This window comes from Echiichthys vipera (genome assembly GCF_963691815.1).
Source record: "Echiichthys vipera genome assembly, chromosome: 10".
NCBI classification, from domain to species: domain Eukaryota; kingdom Metazoa; phylum Chordata; class Actinopteri; order Perciformes; family Trachinidae; genus Echiichthys; species Echiichthys vipera.
The window spans coordinates 1987401-2010847 of NC_139835.1; the positions used below are offsets into that span (position 1 = coordinate 1987401).

Here is a 23447-nt window from a genome sequence, read left to right on the forward strand (position 1 = left end):
CTAGTTTCCGGTTAACCCTGGTTTTTGGATGGGTAGCGTGCCGGGACCAGTGTTGGGAATGTTCATTTTTCACATGAACTAGTTCATAGTTTTTTTTTCAATATGATGCTGCAAGCTATTATTTTTCAAAATTATTGCCACAGTATAGAACACAATATAGAACCACAGACAGCAATTATTGTATTAGTTTCAACACTAAAACTTTGTGTCAGATTTCATCTTCATATCCAATTTTGAATCCTTATCCAACCAGGATTTAAATTAGAATTGAGGCGACAGCATTTCCCCATTGTTGCTTTAACACTTTGCTGCTGTCCACAGCCAGAACAGTGGGTGTTGCGGTTTACAAGGGGCTAAGTCATTCTTCAATGAAAAGGCACTATTACGGCAGGACAGGAAGGCTGTATTTCAGTTAATTTACAGTCTGGTTCAATGACGAGGCAACCCACACAAGCGCAGAGCTAGAACCCCACCAAAACAAGAGCATGTGGAACCAACATCTAGGAGCTAACTAAGAGCGTGCTCACACTGTCCTCCCGGACCACGACCTGGGCTTTAGGGTACTTGTCCCCCCTCCCTCTCCCCCCCGCGCCCCAGCCCCGTTTGTACTCACACTGCCTGGGCCTCGGCCAATGCTTCTTGCTGTCCATACGCCATCACGCCGTAACACGTCACACGCATTGATCGCGTGTGTGTGGCTTTGTTTACAAATCTTTCCATAGACCTCAGAGTTTTTGTGCGTCTTGTCGACTGTTTTTGAATATTTTCATCCGACCAAATCTGCAGTAAACACTCCACCTCCGCATCACACCAACGTGAACCTTTCTCCGCCATTGTTGTTGTTGTTAAATGTCCGCGCATGGTCCGTCCTTCTATTTACATGTCCGAACAGGCGGACATAACGCTACTGCCGTAGGGCTCGTGCTCGTGCTCGCACACGTGCGCACGCTCGTGCTCGTACATGTGCAAACGGCTCCACTAAAGCCCACCTCTTTCAAGCGGGCCGTGGACGGTCCGCTGGCCGCAGTTGAGCGCGGAGCGGGTGCACTCACATGGCTTAAAGGTACTAGGCTTTAGCTGAAAAAACGGTTTTGGCCGCGGCCAAAAGGACAGTGTGATCACGCTCTAAGAGCATCCCTGGACCTGACAGGGACTCTTTATCTTGAGTGACCCTCCAGCAGCACCTCTCTAACCAATCAGACTGTTGATTTGAGAGAATGTTTATTTGTAATATGAAGCATTAGTGATCACCTTTAACATGCCAGAAATAACCCACTCAAACCTTTCAGGGTGTCAACAATGCCCAGGCTGCCCTCACAGTAGCCTGCCTTCAGCTTATTCCTTTAAACCCTCCGAAGTCGTCTCTCACTGTTATTCTCTCCGTGATTCCAGCCGAGCACAGGGGGACACCGTGTTTAGAGGTAGCCCTCGGAAACAGGATATTGTGAGAGACCTTTTGTGTGTCTGACAAAAGGCTGAGACTTCAACTCAATTCAATTATATTCAATTATATTCAATTTTATTAACAGTGCCAAATCACAACAAAAGTTATCTCAGGACACTTTACAGAGTAGGTAAAGTCATTTACCTACTCTATAACTTACTAATGATTTACATAGACCCAACAATTCCCCCGTTGAGTACACAGTGGCAACAAAAACCTTCCCTTTAACAGGCAGGAACGTCGGACAGACCCAGCTCTGTGGAGGAAGGACAGACAGATGGACAGAGAGACAAAGACAGACACAAAGACAGACAGAGAGCCACACTTACAGAGCTGCAAGCAACCACAAAAGTAACTGTAACTATAATAATCTATACTATACTAATGTGAGTATGACTTATATGTTATGGCAGTTAATATAGCAGAATAGTAGAAACAAGTACAGCGAAGGTGATAATATAGATGATAATATTTATGGTGGTAAATATGATCAATGATGAGTAGTGGTAATAACAGCTTTTTCTACGGAACAAACTAGAACTAACTCAGAATGTCTGGCCGGGGAAAAGGATTTTTTTTTGATTAACTGAGTTCTATACTGCCACAAAAAACTGATTTGCTCCTGGCAGGGACTATGTGGGAGAAGTCTTGCTATTTGACTCATGGAGCTAAAGCTACCGCTAATGTTAGCTGCGAGCACAGCTGATCAATCACGGCTATTACCGCTGCTACCTTGCTACCGCTGCTTTGCCGCTGTCTGACGCTGTCCTGCTGCTTGGCCGCTGTTCTGCTGCTGCTGCTTTGCTGCTGCTGCTCCGACGGCCTGGCTCTGGTCCGGTCAGCCACCGGTGGTCAGCCTGTTTCCTGCTGCTACGTGCGGTGCTGCTTCATGTGTATTCCGTGGCTATCACTCGTACTGGATGCGACGAGTTTGCCAGAATCTCAGCCACTCACTAAAACTGCTAATTCTATTTGTGCGTTTGTGTGTGTGTGTGTGTGTGTGTTAAGTGCAATCTGGCAAGGTTTGGTTTAATTGTTTATTTATTTATTCTCTGTTTAATGGTTGAATTTCTGTTAATTTGATCAATTTGAGTTAAAACTGTTAAAACTGGGTAATGTTGAGTTGATAGCTCTGGCCAGAGACTCGTTTCTTTTGTTTGTTTGTTTGATTTATTAATCTAATTAAACACTTTTCAGTATTAATTGATCATTTACATTTGTGGGCATGCATTATAAAAGATTGTTTGGTTCTTAAATTTGAGCCCCTTTTAATCTTGTTTTCCTCTCCCCTTTAGTGCTGAAGGCTTACGGTGGTGGTGGTGGTTCTCCTGGGTGGTGGTGATCCCCAGTGTGCTGTGATCCCTTTTCAAGATTTTCTTTGTTTACATGTCCCTTTTTGCTCTGTGCGTGGGGTGTTCTCCTTTTTCTTTTGGATGTCACTTCCCCTACCAAACCCCTCTTCCAGCCGGTAAGCCTCAGCCTATGACCCCCTTTTTGGTTGGGCTCCTTTCTTCTTTCTGTTGCATTGCCAATCTTGTGCTTATCTTTTAATAATAAAGTATTGTATATGATCATTGAAGCAGTCGTCTGTTATTAGACTTCTGTGCTAGTCATGGATTGTCTATAACAAACACCATGTTCGAACATAAGGATGCTCATAGTTGTACGTGGTACCAGAGCACCCTAGGCCAACGGTCAATGATCGATTTTGTGATCGCATCATCTGATCTGAGGCCGTATGTTTTGAACACTCGAGTGAAGAGAGAGGCAGAGCTGTCAACTGATCACCATCTGGTGATGAGTTGGATCAGAGGATGGGGGAAGATTCTGGAAAGACCAGGTAAGCCCAAACGAGGAGTGCGGGTGAACTGGGAACGTCTGGAGGAGGCCCATGTCCGAGAGATCTTTAACTCACACCTCCGGCGGAGCTTTTCTGGCATCCCTGTGGAGTTTGGGGGCATTGTACCGGAGTGGGCAATGTTCAAAGTTTCCATTGCTGAAGCTGCAGCGGTGAGCTGTGGCCTCAAGGTCTTAGGTGCCTCAAGGGGCGGTAACCCTCGAACACCGGTGGTAAGGGAAGCTGTCCGACTGAAGAAGGAGGCCTTCCGGGATATGTTATCCCAGAAGACTCCGGAGTTGCAAGGTACCAACAAGCCAGAAGGGCTGCAGCCTCTGCTGTGTCAGAGGCAAAGCAGCGGGTGTGGGAAGAGTTCGGAGAAGTCATGGAGAAGGACTTTCGGGCGGCACCGAGGTGCTTCTGGAAAACCATTGGACATCTCAGGAGGGGGAAACGGGGAACCGTCCAAGCTGTTTACAGTAAGGACGGGACGCTGGTGACCTCAGCAAAAGAGTTAATCGGGCGGTGGAAGGAGCACTTTGAGGAACTCCTTAATCGGACTTACACGCCCTCTTTTGTAGAGGCAGAGCTGGAGGCTGATGGGGAATAATTGTCAATATCTCTGGCGGAAGTCACTGAGGTAGTCAAACAACTCCACAGTGGCAAAGCCCCAGGGATCGATCAGATTCGTCCAGAAATGCTGAAAGCTTTGGGTTTGGAGGGGCTGTCTTGGTTGACTAGTCTCTTCAACATTGCGTGGAATGGGACAGTGCCAAGGGAGTGGCAGACTGGGGTGGTGGTTCCTCTGTTTAAAAAGGGGGACCAGAGGGTGTGTGCCAATTACAGGGGTATCACACTACTCAGCCTCCCTGGTAAAGTCTACTCCAAGGTGCTGGAAAGGAGGGTTCGTCCTATAGTCGAACCTCAGATTGAAGAGGAACAATGCGGATTCCGTACTGGACGTGGAACAACGGACCAGCTCTTCACCCTCGGGAGATACTGTGGGAGGTGCTGCGAGAGTATGGGGTGAGGGGGTAACTTCTGTGCAGTAAGTCAGATTCGTTCCCGGTGGGTGTTGGCCTCAGCCAGGGGTGCGCTTTGTCACCAAACCTGTTTGTGATTTTCATGGACAGGATATCAAGGCGTAGTCGTGGTGGGGAGGGGTTGCAGTTTGGTGGGCTGAGGATCTCGTCTCTGCTTTTTGCAGATGATGTGGTCCTGATGGCATCATCGGTCAGTGACCTTCAGCACTCGCTGGATCGGTTCGCAGCTGAGTGTGAAACGGCTGGGATCAGGATCAGCACCTCTAAATCTGAGGCCATGGCTCTCAGCAGGAAACCTGTGGATTGCTTACTCCAGGTAGGGAATGAGTCCTTACCCCAAGTGAAGGAGTTCAAGTACCTCGGGATCATGGTCACGAGTGAGGGGACGATGGAGCGTGAGTTTGGCCAGAGAATCGGAGCAGCGGGGGCGGTGTTGCAGTCGCTCTACCGCACCGTTGTGACGAAAAGTCAACGGCTGAGCTGGAAGGCAAAGCTCTCGATTTACCGGTCAATCTTTGTTCCTACCCTCACCTATGGTCATGAAAGCTGGGTCATGACCGAAAGAATGAGAGGCCGAAATGGGTTTTCTCAGGAGGGTGGCTGGAGTCTCCCTTAGAGATAGGGTGAGAAGTTCAGCCATCCATGAGGAACTCGGAGTAGAGCCGCTGCTCCTTTGCGTTGAAATTTTAAACAGGTATTACCTTGTTTAAAATGGTCCGCAAGATGCAGTTCCTTTCCAAACCGCGACCAGCGCCAAACCTATTTTTAGCCTAAATGCGATACGTCCTCTCAACCAATCAGAATTCAGTGAGCGTTCTATGCGATCCAACATGGCGGCGCTCTGAAGCGGGAGAGTTTTTCGTTTTGTCCATCCATTCAACAAGTTCAGACTGAGCCATAAACCATTTTGACAAGATAAATTGAATATTAACCAAATGTGTGGGTCTGGGTAAAAAATGTAATTTTCCTGAAAACTATTAAAATGGATTTATAGCGTTTTGGAAAAGAGCTCCTCATATATAGGTAGATAGGTAAAGTAAAAAAGAAGAAGTAAAACAGAAGAAAGAAAAGAAAGAAAAAAAACTAATAGCAAAAGTATAGACATTCAAGAAGGAATAAAAAAAATGTCTCATTTGAAGGTATCGAAAGAAGTGGCTATTAGGCAGGATGTATTTGTCCAACAATTTCCATGTAATTAAATGACTCTTAATCATGTGAGCTTAAGGTGCATTGCGATTTTAGGAAAACTTAGGGTTAGGGAAGGCTGGGGTCCATTCTCTGAATGTTGGAAACTAACTTTTGCCTTTGAACTGCACCACAACTGTGTGAAAAAATTTTTAAGTAGCTTTTATGGGGCGGCCGGTGGCTGAGTGGTTAGAGCAGATGCCCCGAAAGAGGCCTCGAAGCAGTGGCCGCGGCCCATTGTTGCATGTCTCCCCCTCTCTTTGTCTCTTCCTTTCTTTCCTAGATAATAAAAGGCTTGAAAACTGCCAAAAAAAAAAAATGCATTTATTAAATATTCGGGCACTTGGGGGCAGTGGAATAAGCTGAAGACCCATCACTGACATTTTACAACTTGATAAAGGTCCATTTGGATTAGTGTTTGTGTCCACCTGATGAATATAATTCTAATATACAATCTCCTTTCAGCATTGTTATTGTGTAGAAACACTGGGGACACATTCATTTTATAAAGTCATTATTAGCTTGTTACGCTGCTTTCCATGGGAGGGGATTCAGTTTTCCTCAACCAATCATAATAGACTGTTAACTTCCAGTGTAGCGCTGTGCTAACTTGAACTTGAATTTCTAGACCTTACAAAATGTAATTGGACCGTATTGATCAGATTCTGATATATAAACAAGTCATTTCTTAAAGGTTTGCAACGCTCAAAACTATTCACCAACTATTTTACATCTGCAACAGTATGGGCCATTGACCAACCGAGGAATCAGTTTGATGTCACAATGCCAGACAAATCAGTCAACTCTGTAGAGTGAGTTGATTCTAGGTTGTATTCTAAGGTCTGGACCCAGTCAAATGAAAAAGTGGACGCTTTCAAATAAATTAAGACCACATTAGGTGATTGCTTAGAAATAACCAAGAAAAGTGTAATCATACTTTAGTTGCCCAGCATGAGAATATAGTGTCTTCGAAAGGTGGAACCACATGAAACAATTTGTCAGGGAACATGACATTTCTACATTTAATTAACGTTTCCTTCATATTTTGATGAAAAAGGCGCTACACTTCTTCATGGCACAGCTATTTAGTAGTAAACATTTTGAAGAGGAAAGGCTGCATAAAGAGTTCCAGGTTCCAGGGTCATCAAAAATATTATGAATGAATGGATGAATGAATGAGGAGTTTCCTCTTTCTATTCAAACACGAAATGTGAAAATACCCAACTTATTCTAATCAACGGGTTTAGATGATGTCTTACTAAATATGACATTTAATTTAACACTGTTAAACAGTGACTGGTACGTGATCTTGACCATTATTACCTCAGATTTCCCAAGCACTTCCAGCTTTGTGAATAAAAGCAAAAAACAGTCATAAAGAGTCAAACATCTCCTATAATTACCGCTTCCCCCTTCATTTCTCACTGGAGTACCTTCAGTATCCCAACAAAGGTCCCAGGAATGTCTCCTCCTCACATGCTCGGGCCTCAGGAATGCAGAGGAGGTGGAGGGAGAGTTCAATGAAAAGAAGAGAGAGAAACAAGAGTCCTGTGTCTGAACTCCCTCCTCGTTGAGGCAATCATCTCCAGTTGTCTCAGCGTGAGAAAGAATAAAGCAGTAGAGGAGAAGAGCGTGTCGTTTCTTCAAGGCCCCATGCATCGTGGCGCTAATGGCAGGAATGAGAGGAATGGCATGATGGTAGTGCTGGTAGTCTATTTGTCCATCTGTGCTATGGTGGCAAACACAAGAGCTGCATACTCTTAAGACAAAAGCCAGAGAACATTACAATGCGTTAATTCACATGAAGTTGGGGCGTTGTGTAAAACGTAAATAAAAACAGAATACGATTTGCAAATCCTTTTCAACCTATATTCAATTGAATATATTACAAAGACAAGATATTTAATTTTTTTGCAAATATTCACTCATTTTGAATGCGATGCCCGAAACATCCAGTCTCCATGGAGAAACCCAACACAAGGTGTCGTTAACAACATAACGAGGTAACGACACTTTGGCGGTCGAATCTTACCCTGCTCCATCTCTCAGGCGGGCAGCACATGATGATGATACCGCACTTGTGGAGCTCAGCTCAAATAAAGGGTTTTAAGAGACCTGCCTCATTTTCTCTTTTGGATATTTACTATTGATCTTTAATTAATCAATCCGATGAATTCAATCTGATTACTTGATCAATCCCTGCAGCGTTACGTAGAAGCATGGGAAGTGCTATTCCATTACAATCCAGCACACCTGAACAGCAGCTGTCCCACATTAGAAACTGACTAAATTATGGATCCACACAAGTTGGAAATGTTTCGACTTGAGTTTTAAAAGAGAAAGAAAAAAGGAGAGAGGCAGGTGGGAAATAACAGAAAGAACTGTACTTTGTGCTGAGATAAGTCGGAGGCTGAGCTGAACACAAACATACAGGTACCCTACAGACACAATTTGTGTGTGTGTCTGTTGCTACTCTAGCTTACAGCTAACTTTGCAGTATTTATCATGGCTGATGGAGGTGAATAAACACAAACAGTCACAAGGTGAAACTTTCTGACTCACATTAGAATGCCTTTAAGCTAAGTTCCCACTACAAGACATTCAAAGAAGTCACTTTGCTGCACAGTTCACACTACACCACCTCCTGTCTTGTTTTCACACTACCTGACTGACCGGCAACAGAGGGTCACACACTAGTAGCTGTGACCTGTCCTCATCCCACTCATCAAACAGGGCCTTTTTTCTCCCCTAAGAGAAGCCCGGTTGCTGATTGGATGTAGCTCTCAGTGGGATGTGACGTGTGGTAGAACAGACGCCACAACAACACGGTGAAGTAGAGTAGAGACTTTTATCCAGTGCTGTAGAAGAACACAGTGTAGAAAATGATCTGTGCACGTTCATCTTTGCACGGTGCACGGTTTCCCCTCAGCCTATGTCCTGCACTCTCATTGGCTCTTAGGGTCTACTTCCACAGCATGGTACGATTGCATATTTACGAGCCTGTTTATATACGACTGTTCCCGAAGACAGACATTTAAAAAGATGGCGTCGAAGGATTTGAGGTGGTCTGATATGGAAGTGGAGTGTTTACTGCAGATTTGGTCAGATGAAAATATTCAAATACAGTTGGAAAAAGAAAAACTCTTAAGGGTGATGACATATAAGCAAGAAGCAATCGAGCTGAGGCTCGGATCTTATGAAGTAATGTGAGTGCAGGCCGGGCCTGGGCGGGGTGAAGGGGGAAAACCACGATAAAGCAAGGCGCAGATCAACTCGCAGTTCGAATGGCAAGTGTGAGTGGACCCATAGAGCCCTGACTCCAGATGTTTAGTCTGCTCGATAGGGCCTCAGCAATCCCACCTATCCTCCAATTTGGCATCTGTCGGCATTTGGGAAATCAGAGTTAAAGTCGTACGGTGTGCACTTTCCATTACTGATATCTGAATAGGTCCTCTTCTTCAATAGGAAGACATCATATTTCCACAAAGTCAGACTACACCAGTGGCTGATCGGGTTTAGGAATAGTCTTTTAGCACTGGAGAGTATCAGAAGTGCTGATTTGGTATTTTCCAGCCTTAAAAACAGCTCTGCCACCAGAGAGGAAAACTGTCACAGAGAAAAACAAATCATAATTCAAGAGCACCATGAAAGTAACATTAACTTGCCCAACTGCAAACACAAAATTAGGATCATAAAACTTTTAAGGGAAGAAAACATGATGTTTCGGGGTATAGCTCAAATGATGTGGAGTGCTGTCAGGTCATCTCCTTGCACACTTCTGTTCTCTCATCTGCTTTTCACTTTCATCCTCTCATGTGCCTTCTTCCATCTTTGTAGCTCCTCTCCGCCTTCCTTCCATTTCTTGTAATCTCTCCTCCACATCTCCCTCTTCATCTTCCCCTGCAACTCCTGCTGATTTCTTCACTTGTTCCGACATACAGCAACTCCTTTAAATCTCTTTTCCACTCATCTGTAATAACTTTCTCCACTAGCCTTTTGATCAAAAACATAAAGCCTTCCTCATATCAGCCTGTCTCCAGATAAAGATGAGAAATGTTTGGATCAACAGGAGTTTGGCATCAGAGGCCTCAGCACTCTGTCTTCACCGCTCGGTGGAAAGCCGAAGCAGAAGGGACTTTTCTTTACAACCCTGGATGCAGGCTGCTGCAAGGGAACAAAGACAGACATGACGGAGTGTGTAGATATCTTTTTTATCTAGTGGCCTAACAACCAATGGGATCCATCGGAGGAGTTAAATGTAAAGAGAAGTAACAGGAAGCATTTGGTTTGATCAGGTGTACATGTGGACAAGAGAGCATGTTTCAGCTTCGGCTGTATTTTACCCTCTAATGGTACAAACATCTGGGTACGGAGAAGATGACTTTACCCGTGCCGCGTCCAGGGAGCACTTGGCATAACAAAAGCTAAAAGGCTGTGCCGCTTTGAACAGGTTGTGTGTGTGTTTGTAGTTGTCTTAGGCCACAAACACGTCTTCTGACCACCACTCCCTTTCCTCCAGTGTTCGCCTTCAGGGACAGATTAAACTATAACACACACACACACACACACACACACGCACACACACACACACACACACATACACTACTAATACAAATGCGTTCGCACACTGGCTGCCTTTGACAGCACCACTAAAGCCTTTTTAGAGCAGGTGTGGGGAACCCTGCTCCTGGAGGGCCACTGTCCTGCATGTTTTAGGTTTCTCTCTGCTCTAACACACCTGAGTCTCATGCTCTGCTCATTATCAAGCAGCTGAAGCCTGTCAGGGGTTTAATAATCGTTAGGTACTGTATGTTAGAGCAGGGAGAAACCTACCCCTGCTTTAAACAGAAAGTTACAGATGTGTGAGGAGCTTCTACATCAGGTGAGGGAGTGTTTGTGAGGCTGTGAGGGTGTGACAGTGCTGACTGACTGATCGAGAACTAAACAGAGGTGAAAAGCGTGATATCTGTGTGTGTGTGTGTGTGTTTGTGTGTGTGTGTACACATGTGTAAGAGGGCAGAGGTCATGACAACAGCCTCTAGGTTCAGAGGTTCAGTTGAGGTCCTGAGAGTTTCCGCCCAGCTGCCCCTATCTCTGCCTGATAAGACTGCAAAAACAGCACAAATACACCGGATGTGTGTGTGTGTGTGTGTGTGTGTGTGTGTGTGTGTGTGTGTGTGTGTGTGTGTGTGTGTGAGAGAAGCAGGACCACGGTTTAGCTGCAGTACTTTCTAATTTGTGTATATTTATACATGGCCATACTATTACTTATTTAAGTAGATATTTTTGTTTTGACAAAGGTATGGTATGTAGGTATATACAGTTTCTCATTATTATTATTATTATTATTTGTATTATTATTATTATCAATCTAGTTCAATCTAAAATTACTCTCTTCACCATCTTCACTCAGGTTGTTTCTAACCTCATCTACATTACTGCATCATTTGAATAATAGCAAACAAATGTGGAGACATATTTTCTCCTTTATGTCCCTCAATATAACATACAATTGCTCAGACAGCGGATTAAGAAGCAAGTATGAACACTAATTATACATCTAGGGAACTGAAGTCATCTTCTTTGTCACCATGTGTGCCAGCTTATGTGTGTCTTTTTTATAATTATATATATACTTACTGAATCATTTCATTATAAACTTGAACTTTGACTTGTCATGTGTTTTCCCCCCATTCAATTTCCATTCTATCTTTGACACAACGCCAGCGCTCTGTCCACTGAGGATTGTTCCATTCCCCAAAAAGTTTATGTTTGCCCACAAAGCCAGGCACAAACTTTGTCAAATTCTTTTGTGACCTTATCAACAAACACAAATGTGCATCACAATTACAGGCACAGTGCCACAGGAGGAGGGGTGGTCTTTACTCTGCCATGTTTGGAAATTAAAATAACGTTCATGCTGGCACTGAAAGTGACATTTTCTTTCCCAGGCGACTGAAACAATAACTCTACTTAATAATTAAACCCACGGTGCAGTCACCCAAACAGCCTGTGGCATTCACTGTCACATTTCTGTTTAATTCATTTCTCCATACCGCTAAATATTGCCATTGTCGCTCTTCTTCACTCCTGGAATTGAAACCCATGTGAGCCTAAACTCTGTGAATTTTCTCACAGTGCCGTACAAGCCTTCCCTCTACCGCCCCCACACAGCCAAACTGAAGCACAAGAAAATGCCATAACAAAATTAAAGTGCAATAACAAGGGGACCTTCTTTTCTTTGGCCTCCCCTTTTCCTTCATAATAGCAAAACAAAGAGAGGTAGAGCAATTTGGCTTGAGCGTCTCCCCTCCCCCGCCTTCCCCTCGTCTTCTCTATCACAGCAATATAACCAAGAGAAAAGGCTGAAAAGCTGAGGTGTGTGTTTGGGAGGGGGGTGTTGGGTTGTGCATGCAGTTGCAGTTATCTCCTCTCACCTTCCCCTCGCCCCCTGCATCCCTTCACCCCCAGGCCTAAAGCAGTCATGTGGGAAGCACGGCAGCGAAGCTGACGAAGGGAACAAGAGGAGGAAGAGGAGGAGCAGGGTGGCTCCAAGGAAGGGTGGTGAGATTACAGGTGAAGATAACAGTCGCTGACATGGAGATTGTGTTTGATAGAGGAAACAAAGCAGACACTTAGCATGGGACAGATGGTGGACAGGAATTTAAGTGCAAATAGCCTGATGGACAAGAAACATATGAGTGGAGTTAAAAGGAAGACAGTGAAAACTATCAAGTTGTTAAGGTAAGAGTGTCAGAGAAATATGTTTTATGCCCAATTATTATTAACATCAAACGCTCACCACTCAAAGGCTTTAAAGGTAGCCCAGCTTCATGCCACAAAAGTAATATAACATGCATAGAAACCCCACAAAAATATACCCCACTGGAGTGGGTGTGGTCCTAACAATCATTGTATTGGAAACATTGTGCTAAACACACACTTCAGAGTAGAACAGAAGTGCCGTCTCGTGTTTTGGAGTATTTCAAATGGAGAGAGCAGAAGTGCATTATGCTGTTTCTGTGTATGGATTTCATTTCTATGAGTTTTTTGTTGTCGGTTGGAATCAATTGTTATTGTTTTTGAATGCATGTGTCCAAGGAAATTGAATTGATACATTTATTTTAAAACATGTTTAAATGTTGTGACGTTTATTGTGTATTGCAGTATGTGTAACACAAAAGATGTTGCCTGTTTGTAAGTTTGGAGCCTATCCCTCTTGTGTTACACCATACATCTTTTTTGTGATCAATTTTTAAAATGTATCTATTCATTGTTTACACAGTCGAGGGGAAGCATCTTGACATCAAGAAAGAAACAAAGAAAAAACAGAATAATTAACACATCTTTTAATCCATGAAAATAACAAAGGCCCAGTGAAATATCACTTGTTCTGATACCTGCTCCCCCTCTCCTCCCTACATTTCATTGTTCTCTCACAATCCACCCAATCTGTCCACACCCTCTAAACCCCAACATGATGAAATCAAGGTGTTGAAAATGAAAAAAAAAGAGAGAGAAGAAAAGAAAAGTTCAGAAACTACCCCCCCCACACACACACACACATGCCACTCGATAGCATTTCCCCTTGCCACCCAGGAATCTCATGTCCCTTACACATAAAATAAACACCTTTCAGATATAGAAATAGCAAATTAATGCTAATTTCCTCCATCATATAATGATATCCACAGAAGTAGCATAGAATATACATAAAATATATGTATACATACGGAATAACCAAATTATGTACATTTGGTATAATACTGTATGTACTGAACAAAGTATATGCAAACAGACCAAGTATATACAAACAAAGATGAAAAAAGACAATTTGACCATACTTATTTACAACACATCATTCATTTTCTCAAAAAGCTTTGACCAGCAGTCAATAACTGATGTTTTGGCAGAATGTATACATGCTGTAGAAAGCTCCAGCTGTGCAATATCCTGATAAGCAAAAGTGTTAGACCATACATCTTATTAGACCATCGTTTCCTGGAGTGTTAGGTGTTGCTTTGTCTGCCTGAAGAAGGTCAAAATAAAAACAAGAAGAAAGAAATACAACGTGCAGCTCTTCTTTGTGAAAAACCCCCAAAGAGGATGGATTAGGAAGAGAAACTCTGAATAACTGCTGATCCTAGATTATCCCATGTCATTTCTATTTGCGGATAAAAACAAACGAGGTGAAAGTGGGATCAGTCATAGAGGGGAAACAGAAAAGAATAATGGGCTAAACTAACTGTTAAAGCCTGCAGACCCCCGTAGAAGAGAATAATGAAGGAGACACAGAACAGAGACAATGGATGAGACTAAATAAGAGTACAACAATGAGAGGAACAGGGGAGGCTTTTTGAGAAAGAGGATTACGAGAGGCAAGCTTCTTCACTTTTCTTCTCATTTTGAATGAATTATGTAAAACATTAACACTTTGTTCCTCACTTAAAGATTATTCCTGTGTTGTTTCTGCAATGCATTTCCCACCACCACCATCACCTGGGAATAAAACTATATGGATTTTATGTTGTAAGGTTTATGTTTGAGGTGGCTATTGTGGCTCATTATTAGAAGCAAAACCCTTAAACATACCCATCCTCTCTCAACACACTCAGGTTATGGAGAGAGCGTTTCTATCGGCTTTTAGAAATGTAGATTCATGTGTGCGCCCTTTCAGTGAAATGTTCTGCTTCTATAACTTTATAACATTATAGGGGACTTTTTTATCCATCTACAGTGCAGTACACTGCATAGAGAGATACAACTGTGTAAAAATGTAGTCCACTTTATTGTCCAGGGAGCAGATATTTGCTCTGAAACAGCTGCTGGTTAGCTTTTAGCCTAGCTGCACGGCTCCTCTGCAGTGTTTAAGTTTCCTCTCACACAAACTTGATGTCTGATGCAGCAGTCAATAGCAGGGTAATGTGAGCAGCTACAAGACTGTGTGGTTCCTAAATTCCACGTCCGATGGCTGTAGACACACCAATATTAAAATGTATTTAAATGATAGCAGGATAACTACATAACTGGTCAGGCCAGAGTACATGCATGAGCAGCATGTGGGGGCTGCCTCGCTGAAACTGCTGCAGTTTGTACACACGTGTGTCGACATGCAGTGCATGCCTGTTTACATTGTGTTTTGCCTATGATAATGGAATAATAATAAAAAAATGTTAAATTTCATTACAATGTAATTTTTTATTTGTTTTCGACAGAGAAGTTCGATTCTGTCCACAGAAACAAAACAGAAAGTGTTGCAATAAAAGCAAACATCTACATTTTGTTCACGTCTGTAACATATTGTACACATTGAAAAGTGATTTTATGCCAATAAGACGGTCAAAAACAATTTCACTGTCTCCTGTGTTGCTGTAAAAATAGGTGACACCTCAATTCTGTAGATGTTCCACAGGCGACACGCGGCCGATCTAGCTGTAAGAAGATGAAGCAGCAGGACAAGAAAGAAAACAAGACATCGCCTCCATAAAGCGAAAAGTAGAAAAGGCACAAATTGGTGCATAAAAACTCACCAGAATGCAGGAAATTAAGCATTTGACGCTCACAATGTTTATTCATATTATTTATTCGTTTTATGAAACCACTTCTATTTCTACTTACAGATTGACATTACACACTGGGGTTTTATTTTCATGCAAATTAATTTGCAAGTAAATATTTTTTTAAAACTGTTTTGTCATGAGTACTTTCACACAGAAGGCGAATATCACGCCATAATAAGGCCATGTAACTTTTTTTTAAGAACAAGTGAAATACAGGCATGAGGATCATAAATTAAAGAAAAGTCCTACACCGCGTAACTGTTGAGCGGATCTGGCAGGCTGACCACATTGATTGGGAATTAAAACACAACAAATCATGAAGTAGGTATATTCACAGGTGAGCATTTTGCATTCGATGCCGTTTATGTCACACACTCCGTGCGTAAAAGCTTTAAGGCTCCAACTACACACTTCTTTACGGACCTTTTAGTTGTTGTATTTTATAAGATTATCATATGCTTTTAAAATCCTGATCTGGAAGTAGAAGTAGAAGTTGCAGGTAGCACAAAATAGAAATATTCAAGTAGTACAAGTACATCAAAGTTGTAGTTTAGTTCTGCTCATTTCTATATGAGAAGACAAAGGTTCTGATACACCGCTATGTTGTTGAATGAGGAGGAAGAAGATAACATTGGCCATGTTTATTCCATTTGTGCTTTTCTGTGTATGGAGTGTATTTTAAACACAGTGTTTGCGTGTGTGTGTGTGCGTGTGTGTGTGTGTTAAAAGCTGACTGGGCAGAAGTGATGAGCATGGATTTTGAGTGACAGCTTCGAATCACAGGGTGACAAGGGGAGGGGGGGGGCAAAGGAAGGGTACATGAGAGATAGAGGTAAAATGATAATAAATGGCAGGAAGAGAGAAGAATGTTGTGGTACCGTGTTTCCATTATGTTCTCAGGCTGATGGTGATTTGACTTAACGTGATCTAACGGTCAATTAAGCCCCAACACTAACATTTACCTACATGCCACACCACAGCCCTACATGTGACAAAGGGCAAGTACGAGATGTGGGGGAGGAGAAGAGAAAGGAGGAAATATGAGAGAGAGGGAGATAAGAAGCTGGTAAAGGATGGAGGGAGGGGAGAAGTGCAAAAGAGTTTTTTGGAGTGAGGAGGAGAAAAAGGAGAGGAGGAGATGGGGAGAGAGAGATTTAAGGTGAGTGAAAATTAACAGATAGATAGATAGATAGATAGATAGATGGATAGATAGCTAGATAGATGGATAGATGGATATATGGATAGATAGATAGATAGATATATAGATTAGATAGATTATACAGACATACAGGAAGCCATCAGTGGCTCCAAGAGGCCTGGGAAAAAGCAGGCTAGCTAGTCTGTGTGTGTGTGTGTGTGTGTGTGTGTGAGTGGGTATGTGTTTGTGTGTCCAGAGCCCTTTTGTCCCTTTGCTGATCCTACACTGATAATGTCTGCCGGCACAGGAAGCAGCACAATGCCATGTAGGCCCTGAGGAAAGGCTGGATCTGAACCACACACACACACACACACACAAACACACACACACACACACACACACACACACACACACACACACACACACACACACACACACACACACACACACACACACACACACACACACACACACACACACTCTCTCTCTCTCAGACATAAACAACACAGTCTCACTCCCAACGCGTCAAAAAACTGACGATTGGTCAGGGGCCTTTGGCGTTAGTTACGGACTAAAAAGGTCTCCTTAAACGTACAAACCCGACGCAGAGGGCTTTCAACTCATTCCAATGTAAGCCCGTCCGCGGCGATATTTGAAGCTTAGGGCTCTCCTTTAACATCCATATCTGAAGTTTTGGGCTCTCCTTAAACGTCCATATTTGAAGCTCAGGGAAGTCCTTAAATGAGTTGAAAGCCCCCTGCGTCGGGTTTGAACGTAGGCAGGACGTATGCCTCTTTTCGCACGTGTCCATGGTGCATTGTGGGTCTATTTGATTACATCTTTTTTCACCGCTTGACACACGGACTATTAAAGGTAAGTAGCTAGTAATAAATAGTGCTAAAAACGATTTTCAAATTCAAATTCAAATTTGAGAACGATCAAATGTGTAAATCACTGCATTCTTTGTCCTTTCGCCGTCTATTAATGTAATAGAAACTAGATTATTATCGGCTGTATAATGTTTTAAGAGCTCAGTTAACATTCATTTAACTAAGCAAGCTAGTCAGCTAGCGCGGACAACCGCTAACGTGATATTTAACTTTGATGATGCTTTGTATAAATATCCGTTTTCACAATAGCTAATATTAATTGAAAGAGATCGCTCATCGTTATTGTTTTAGGTGTTTAACGTTATATGCGTTTACACGCTCCCAATTAGTCTTACGTTACATGAAATGGTAAGCTAAAATGATATGTATTTTAGATTTTAATCTTTTCTTAGCTGTAGCAGTTTTCTTTGAAGGCCAACATGTAAGAGCACTGTATTTATTGTGTTAATTTATTATTCACTGGTAACACAGCATGCAGTGTTCTCATTTCTTATTTCTGTTTCTGTCTCCAGATGCCTACTCAAAAACAATGCATCACATGCAAGGAAACGATTGGTGTGGCCAGCAAGATGTGTAAGCAGTGCGGGGCCAAGCAGCCTTACAAAAAAAATTAGAAAATCAAAAGAAGAAATTTGGCCACGATTGGAAACAAAATGTATGATGCAACAAATTTACTGGTAGGTTATTTTTTTTCTTTCAGACAGTTGTCATAAATAATAAGTAATTAATTGCTGATCTTTACATTTACATTGCTATATTTCTCTTACCTTATTTGCTTTAGCAGAAATTTAACACTCATCTATGTTTTATTGTGCAAGACAATCCTGAATTCTCGATTTACTGTACCACTCCCAATTGTCTTGTCTTGTTGTCTTGTTTTCACTCTACCTAAGGGCGCACTCACACTGTCCTTCCGCACCGGGCCAAAACTGTTTTTTCGGCTAAAGCCTAGTGCGTTTGACCAGTGTGAGTGCAACCGCTCCGGGTATAACTGCGGCCAGTGGGCCGTCCACAGCCCGCCTGAGAGAGGTGGGCTTTTGTAGAGCCCGTTTGCACATGTGCGAGCCAAGCACGATGCCTACGGCGGTTCTGACGTCATTTATGTGCGCCTGTTCGGACATAGTAAATAGAAGGACGGACCATGCGCGGACATTTAACAACAACAACAATGGCGGCAAAAGGTTCACGGTGGTGTGATGCGGAGGTGGAGTGTTTACTGCAGATTTGGTCGATGAAAATATTCAAAAACAGTCGGACAAGACGCACAAAAACTCAGACGTCTATGGAAAGATTTGTAAACAAAGAGACGCATGGCGATGACGTCAATCAATGCATGTGACATGTGAAGCATTTGCGCGAGGCCCAGGCAGTGTGAGTACAAACGGGCCTGGGGCACGGGGGGAGAGGGAGGGGGGACAAGTATCCTTAAGCCCGAGGCGCGGTGCGGAAGGACAGTGAGTGCGCCCTAAGTCACTGGTGAACAGGGTTATGTACTACTAGATCAGAGCCTGCTGTTATTGCGTATATATAAACACATTGCTATCTATCAATTTTGGATGAAATATCCTGAAAATTAACATTTACATTGCAGGATTAGAATTCGGAAGTTGTTCCTTAACGCATATCTGACGGTATTTGATATCGTATAGTGTGGTTTTGACCTGCTCTTTATGAAAAGTGTCCTGAGACTACTTCTGTTATGATTAGATAACATGAATAAAATTTAATTGGATAGTTTGTAGCGTTAGCTGTGTTTTTAGATATTGAAGCATGTGATGCTTCCCTTGTCTCACACTGAATTGGAATAGCTGTGTTTGTTACCAAGGTTTTTTGTTTTTTACATTGCTACTAAAACAGTTCATAGTGACCTCACTCTGAGTCTCAATGTATAGCTTATATGTATAGGTATCAAAGCATAAAATATATTTTTTTATGTATTATGACCTTCTATTTATGTATCCAATTTTCTGTCTTGTGATTTTGTGCCAATTTTGTTTCAGCTCCACAATCGACATCCCATCCCATCCTCATCCCATCAGCCGAGTGTGTCTGTCCATGGGAAATGGACACTGAAGATGCCAGGAATGCCCTTATTACAATTAAGAGGATTTATGAAAGTCTTCTTAGCGGTAATGTACACAGTGCATGCTATATTTTCAAGACTCCTTTGAAATACTGCCTTTGCAACATATTTCTGCATATAGCAAAGCAAAGTCTTTTTTTCTTTGTTAACATGTGAACAACATGGCTTAGGATGAAAATGCAGACCTGGTTACCCATCAGTCTTTAACTGTGTCCTTCCACAATTTGATGCAGAATAATGAATCTTGATTGATTCCATAGTGGTATTATGTCTCTTTCATTTGGTACTGACATGTTCAGTTTGTACAGCAAACTGTTTTGTGGTCTAATCAAGTGTCACACACTTATTGTTCCTTATATCTTTCTTTCTTTTTTAAGGACCGTGCTGAATAGTTGGTGCAGTGGCTGCCTTGCTCTGGATGGTGTGTATGTTCTTAAGTTTATTTTACTGTAGATGAGGAAAATCCACTAATAAAAATAGTAAAATGTCATCAACTTTAACTGCAGTTTAATTAGGGACAGCAAAGTCTGAGGGTCAAGCAAGTCACATAGCAGTCAAATGTTTTGGGCAGTATTGTGCATTGGACTTGAAATAAATTCACAGTATATAACATAATCAAGAAACCCCCTGTGCAATATCACTATAATGTGAAATGATTCAAAATTGTATCACCTTATAAAAAGTGAACGCCACAATTTTCTCAATCTAAGAAAAAAAACATTCCTCTTAAAACGGCACAAAACTGCAAGATTTAACTTGGCCAAAAACATGAAGAAAAAAAGATTCATACTGGCAATACATTCTTTAGTCAAATTAAACCTAAATTTACAATTTTTCCCCCCATACAAATTTCCCATTTACACAGACGTCGACTCTGTGCTGTTGCGTCTCTGTGACTACCTCCAATGCCAGCTCAGAGGTGTAACAGTTCTGTTGCCCCCATTCCTTCTCCATACCTTTCACACAGACGTTGGGGAGTTTTGTTATACACTGTCTAAATATGATATTGAAAAGCTCATTTTCAAAAAAGAATGCATGCATACCTGTATAATCCATATCTCATTGTAAATAGTACAGTGTCAGTTATATTCTCAAAAATTATGAACATTTTGACAGTAAAACTTCTTGCTGTGTTTCTGTCTTACAGTGGGGACAAATGGAAAAACTCCTGGGAGCCGAAAGAAAATGTTTTGCAAAAATAAATGTTTTTAAATCACATATACCAGTTACTGGCTGTGTTACTTCATATACACTTGATTTCTATGATCGTTCAGAACCTTTCAAGAGCGAATTGTAGTAGTTGCAGTTTCCCAAAAAAAAAAAACATTTTGTGTTATTTTTACTGTTGACAAATTTATTGTTCAGTCACCATCTTAAAAACATGAGAAATAGAATGATTTACTGAAAAAAGGTGGATGTAAAACAATTATTTTTTGGCTTATTCCCTTACCTGTTCTTAAAGCAGAAATATTTTTCCATCCCCTGGGTTACTTTCTATGTATTATGTATTTGTACGCTGAAGACAATACCCAGACAAGAGGAAGAGTACATCCTGTTCACACAGCTAAAAATAAACTTTTAAATGTATTCACAATCACCATGATCTACAGGCACCTTATCGATTCATCTGAAATGCTCATTCTTGGCCGGTGTAATAACACCCATAAAGATAAGGTAAGAAGATGCCAGAGAGGGATAACGTTTTTATCGTAGAATCACTTAGCTTAGACTCATAATTGTTGTCCTTTACTAAGTAAATAATTGGGCTTTTGTTTTTGAATACATTTATGACTTGACATGGGTTTTAAATCATCCTGCAGTCCCATTGGAGAACCGAGGACCCGCCTCCCGGAAGTATTTTTTTCAACAAATCTCCTGATAAAGAGTCCTTAATAACTTCACAATACGATGGGTTAATGCAATGGCCATCGATTATAATTATTTCTTTCGGATCTGAGAAATATAGTTTTATTTTGTCAGTTTTGGATAACGGAAGGCTACGTTTTTACCCCCAGCCACCGTTGCGCTTGTTTGGCTTGTGTTGCAGGCGGAAGTGGTGTGTTCGAATACTATTATGAGCTGTCCTCCGTGGATGGGCTGCATTCCAACTCAAATTGCCGCCGGTCAGCGTGGTGTGTTCGAATACTATTTTGAGCTGTCCTCCGTGGATGGGCTGCATTCCAACTCAAATTGCCGCCGGTCAGCGTCACTAGCTCTGTTGATGAGACATTTTATAGCCAGTGATTGTAAAATATGAAGTGGCTCATTAATATAATTTAATAATATATTTTTAAGAATATATGGCTGATTATATTTAAAATCAAATCGTATTTCGTATGTGTCTTCCTCAATTAATATTGAACCACATACGAATCAGAATGGGTTTTTATTATCATATTGTCATATTAAAAGGAAAAAGACCAAAAAATAAATAAAAGGTAAATACTAAATAATAGATAACAGGCTATAGACATTTGAATGTAATTCCCGTGCTAGGCAACAGCCTTGGTCCTTGTTAACTTCCCCAAATTTCAGTCCTGGAGAGCCACTGTCCTGCATGTTTAAGTTTCTCCCTGGTCCAACACACCTGATTCTAATGATGTGCACGTTATCAAGCAGCTGAAGCTTGTCACAGGTTTGAAAATCATATAATCTATATATGTAATAATATGTTGCTGAGGATATTTGATCTACATCATCAAATAAAGCACTGTGTGTGTGTGTGTGTGTGTGTGTGTGTGTGTGTGTGTGTGTGTGTGAGTGAGTGAGTGAGTGAGTGAGTGAGTGAGTGAGTGAGTGAGTGAGTGAGTGTGTGTGTGTGTGTGTGTGTGTGTGTGTGTGTGTGTGTGTGTGTGTGTGTGTGCGTGCGCGCGCGTGCGGCATTTGTGCGTCATACACAAAACATCATTCTTAATGCTTGCATGGGCTAATAATAACATATACACAGTGAATATTGTGATATATGAAGGTGACTCATGTCAACAAAGAAACAAACAAAGAATGAAAGAAACAAACAAACAAAGAAACTTTTATGTGTAGAGCCTTCAAAGTGCTGTCTGGATGTAGGGTTTGGATGACCTGAGTCCATGACATGAAAAAATTAAAAATTTTCTGTAGAGCTAAACCAAATACATCATTGGAAAGGTCTCGACCTGGGGAGTAATAATACGTTAGTATTAATATTCTACATGGCTCCTGTTTTGAAATAATGAACTTTGAACCTTGACCTCAGGGCCTGTTTGAGGGCTTATAATTCTGCAATAAAAAGAAATACAGAAATGGGACCAACTGTTATAGAGAGCTCTTGACCCCAGCTATAACATGAGTACAATCAACAATTTTGGGTTTTGTCAATTATGGGTCAAATTAATTTTCACCTATGAAATAATTTGATTTTAAAAATCTGATTACATCAATGTGTTAACTATGCCCTTAAACTCCTCAATGTATTCTCATTTCAACATTTACAACTTCCAATTCTATGAAAAATACAACCTTAATTAAAGAACTACAACTCCAATGAGCCGCGCAATAACCCTAAGTACTGCTATCTGCCATAGTTGTAGTTTTCTGTAGTTTTTCCGGTTTGTAAATAAATGGGTTCACAAAAAAATAAAATAATTATATATATATATATATATATATATATATATATATATATATATATATATATATATATATATATATATATATATATATATATTGCATATATCATATATCTAGAACAGCTGTATTAGTATTTAGATTACATAAAGATGATCTATGTCAACAAAAAGTAAAGATGTATTCTTGAAATAGGTATGCAGTTTTCTGGTTTGCAAAAAGGGTAGTAAATAATGTGCCGTATACTTTAAATATTGAATATAGCCTAACTCCCGTTTTCTCTTCATATATATGGTCTTTATGTTAAGAAACAGTTCAGATGCTAGGTGTTTGAACAATATTTATTAGTTTTAAGTAAATTAGGGTTTGCATGCAGCGGACTGGCTCCGTCTCTATAGCCACTTCCGGCTTCCGCAGCGTGCGTGGCAACCACCATAGCAACAATAGAAAACGATGCATCTGTGCACTCCAACTATTTGTTCGCTTTGTAATAACTCATAAATAATATATCAAAAACATTCACTAGACAAAGCTGTAGATTAGACATTTATTTGTGAGGCTTAATTCTTCATGTCTACGTTGTTATTACATACAAAATACAATATTTTTAAAGATTATCTCCAGACATGTTAGATGTATGAAAATACCTCGTTTGTAATAACAG

At 41.3% G+C, this 23447-nt stretch overlaps 1 long non-coding RNA gene across 1 annotated transcript in view; it reads left to right on the top strand.

Moving 5' to 3' along the window:
* The window catches only part of LOC310952836, a 333477-nt gene extending 314309 nt beyond the window's left edge, over nucleotides 1-19168 (top strand). The window contains exons 3-4 of the long non-coding RNA XR_014593378.1: nucleotides 17610-17774; nucleotides 19098-19168. This is a non-coding gene — a long non-coding RNA (uncharacterized lncRNA). The remainder of the gene's footprint in view (nucleotides 1-17609; nucleotides 17775-19097) is intronic.
* Nucleotides 19169-23447: the final 4279 nt, after the last annotated feature.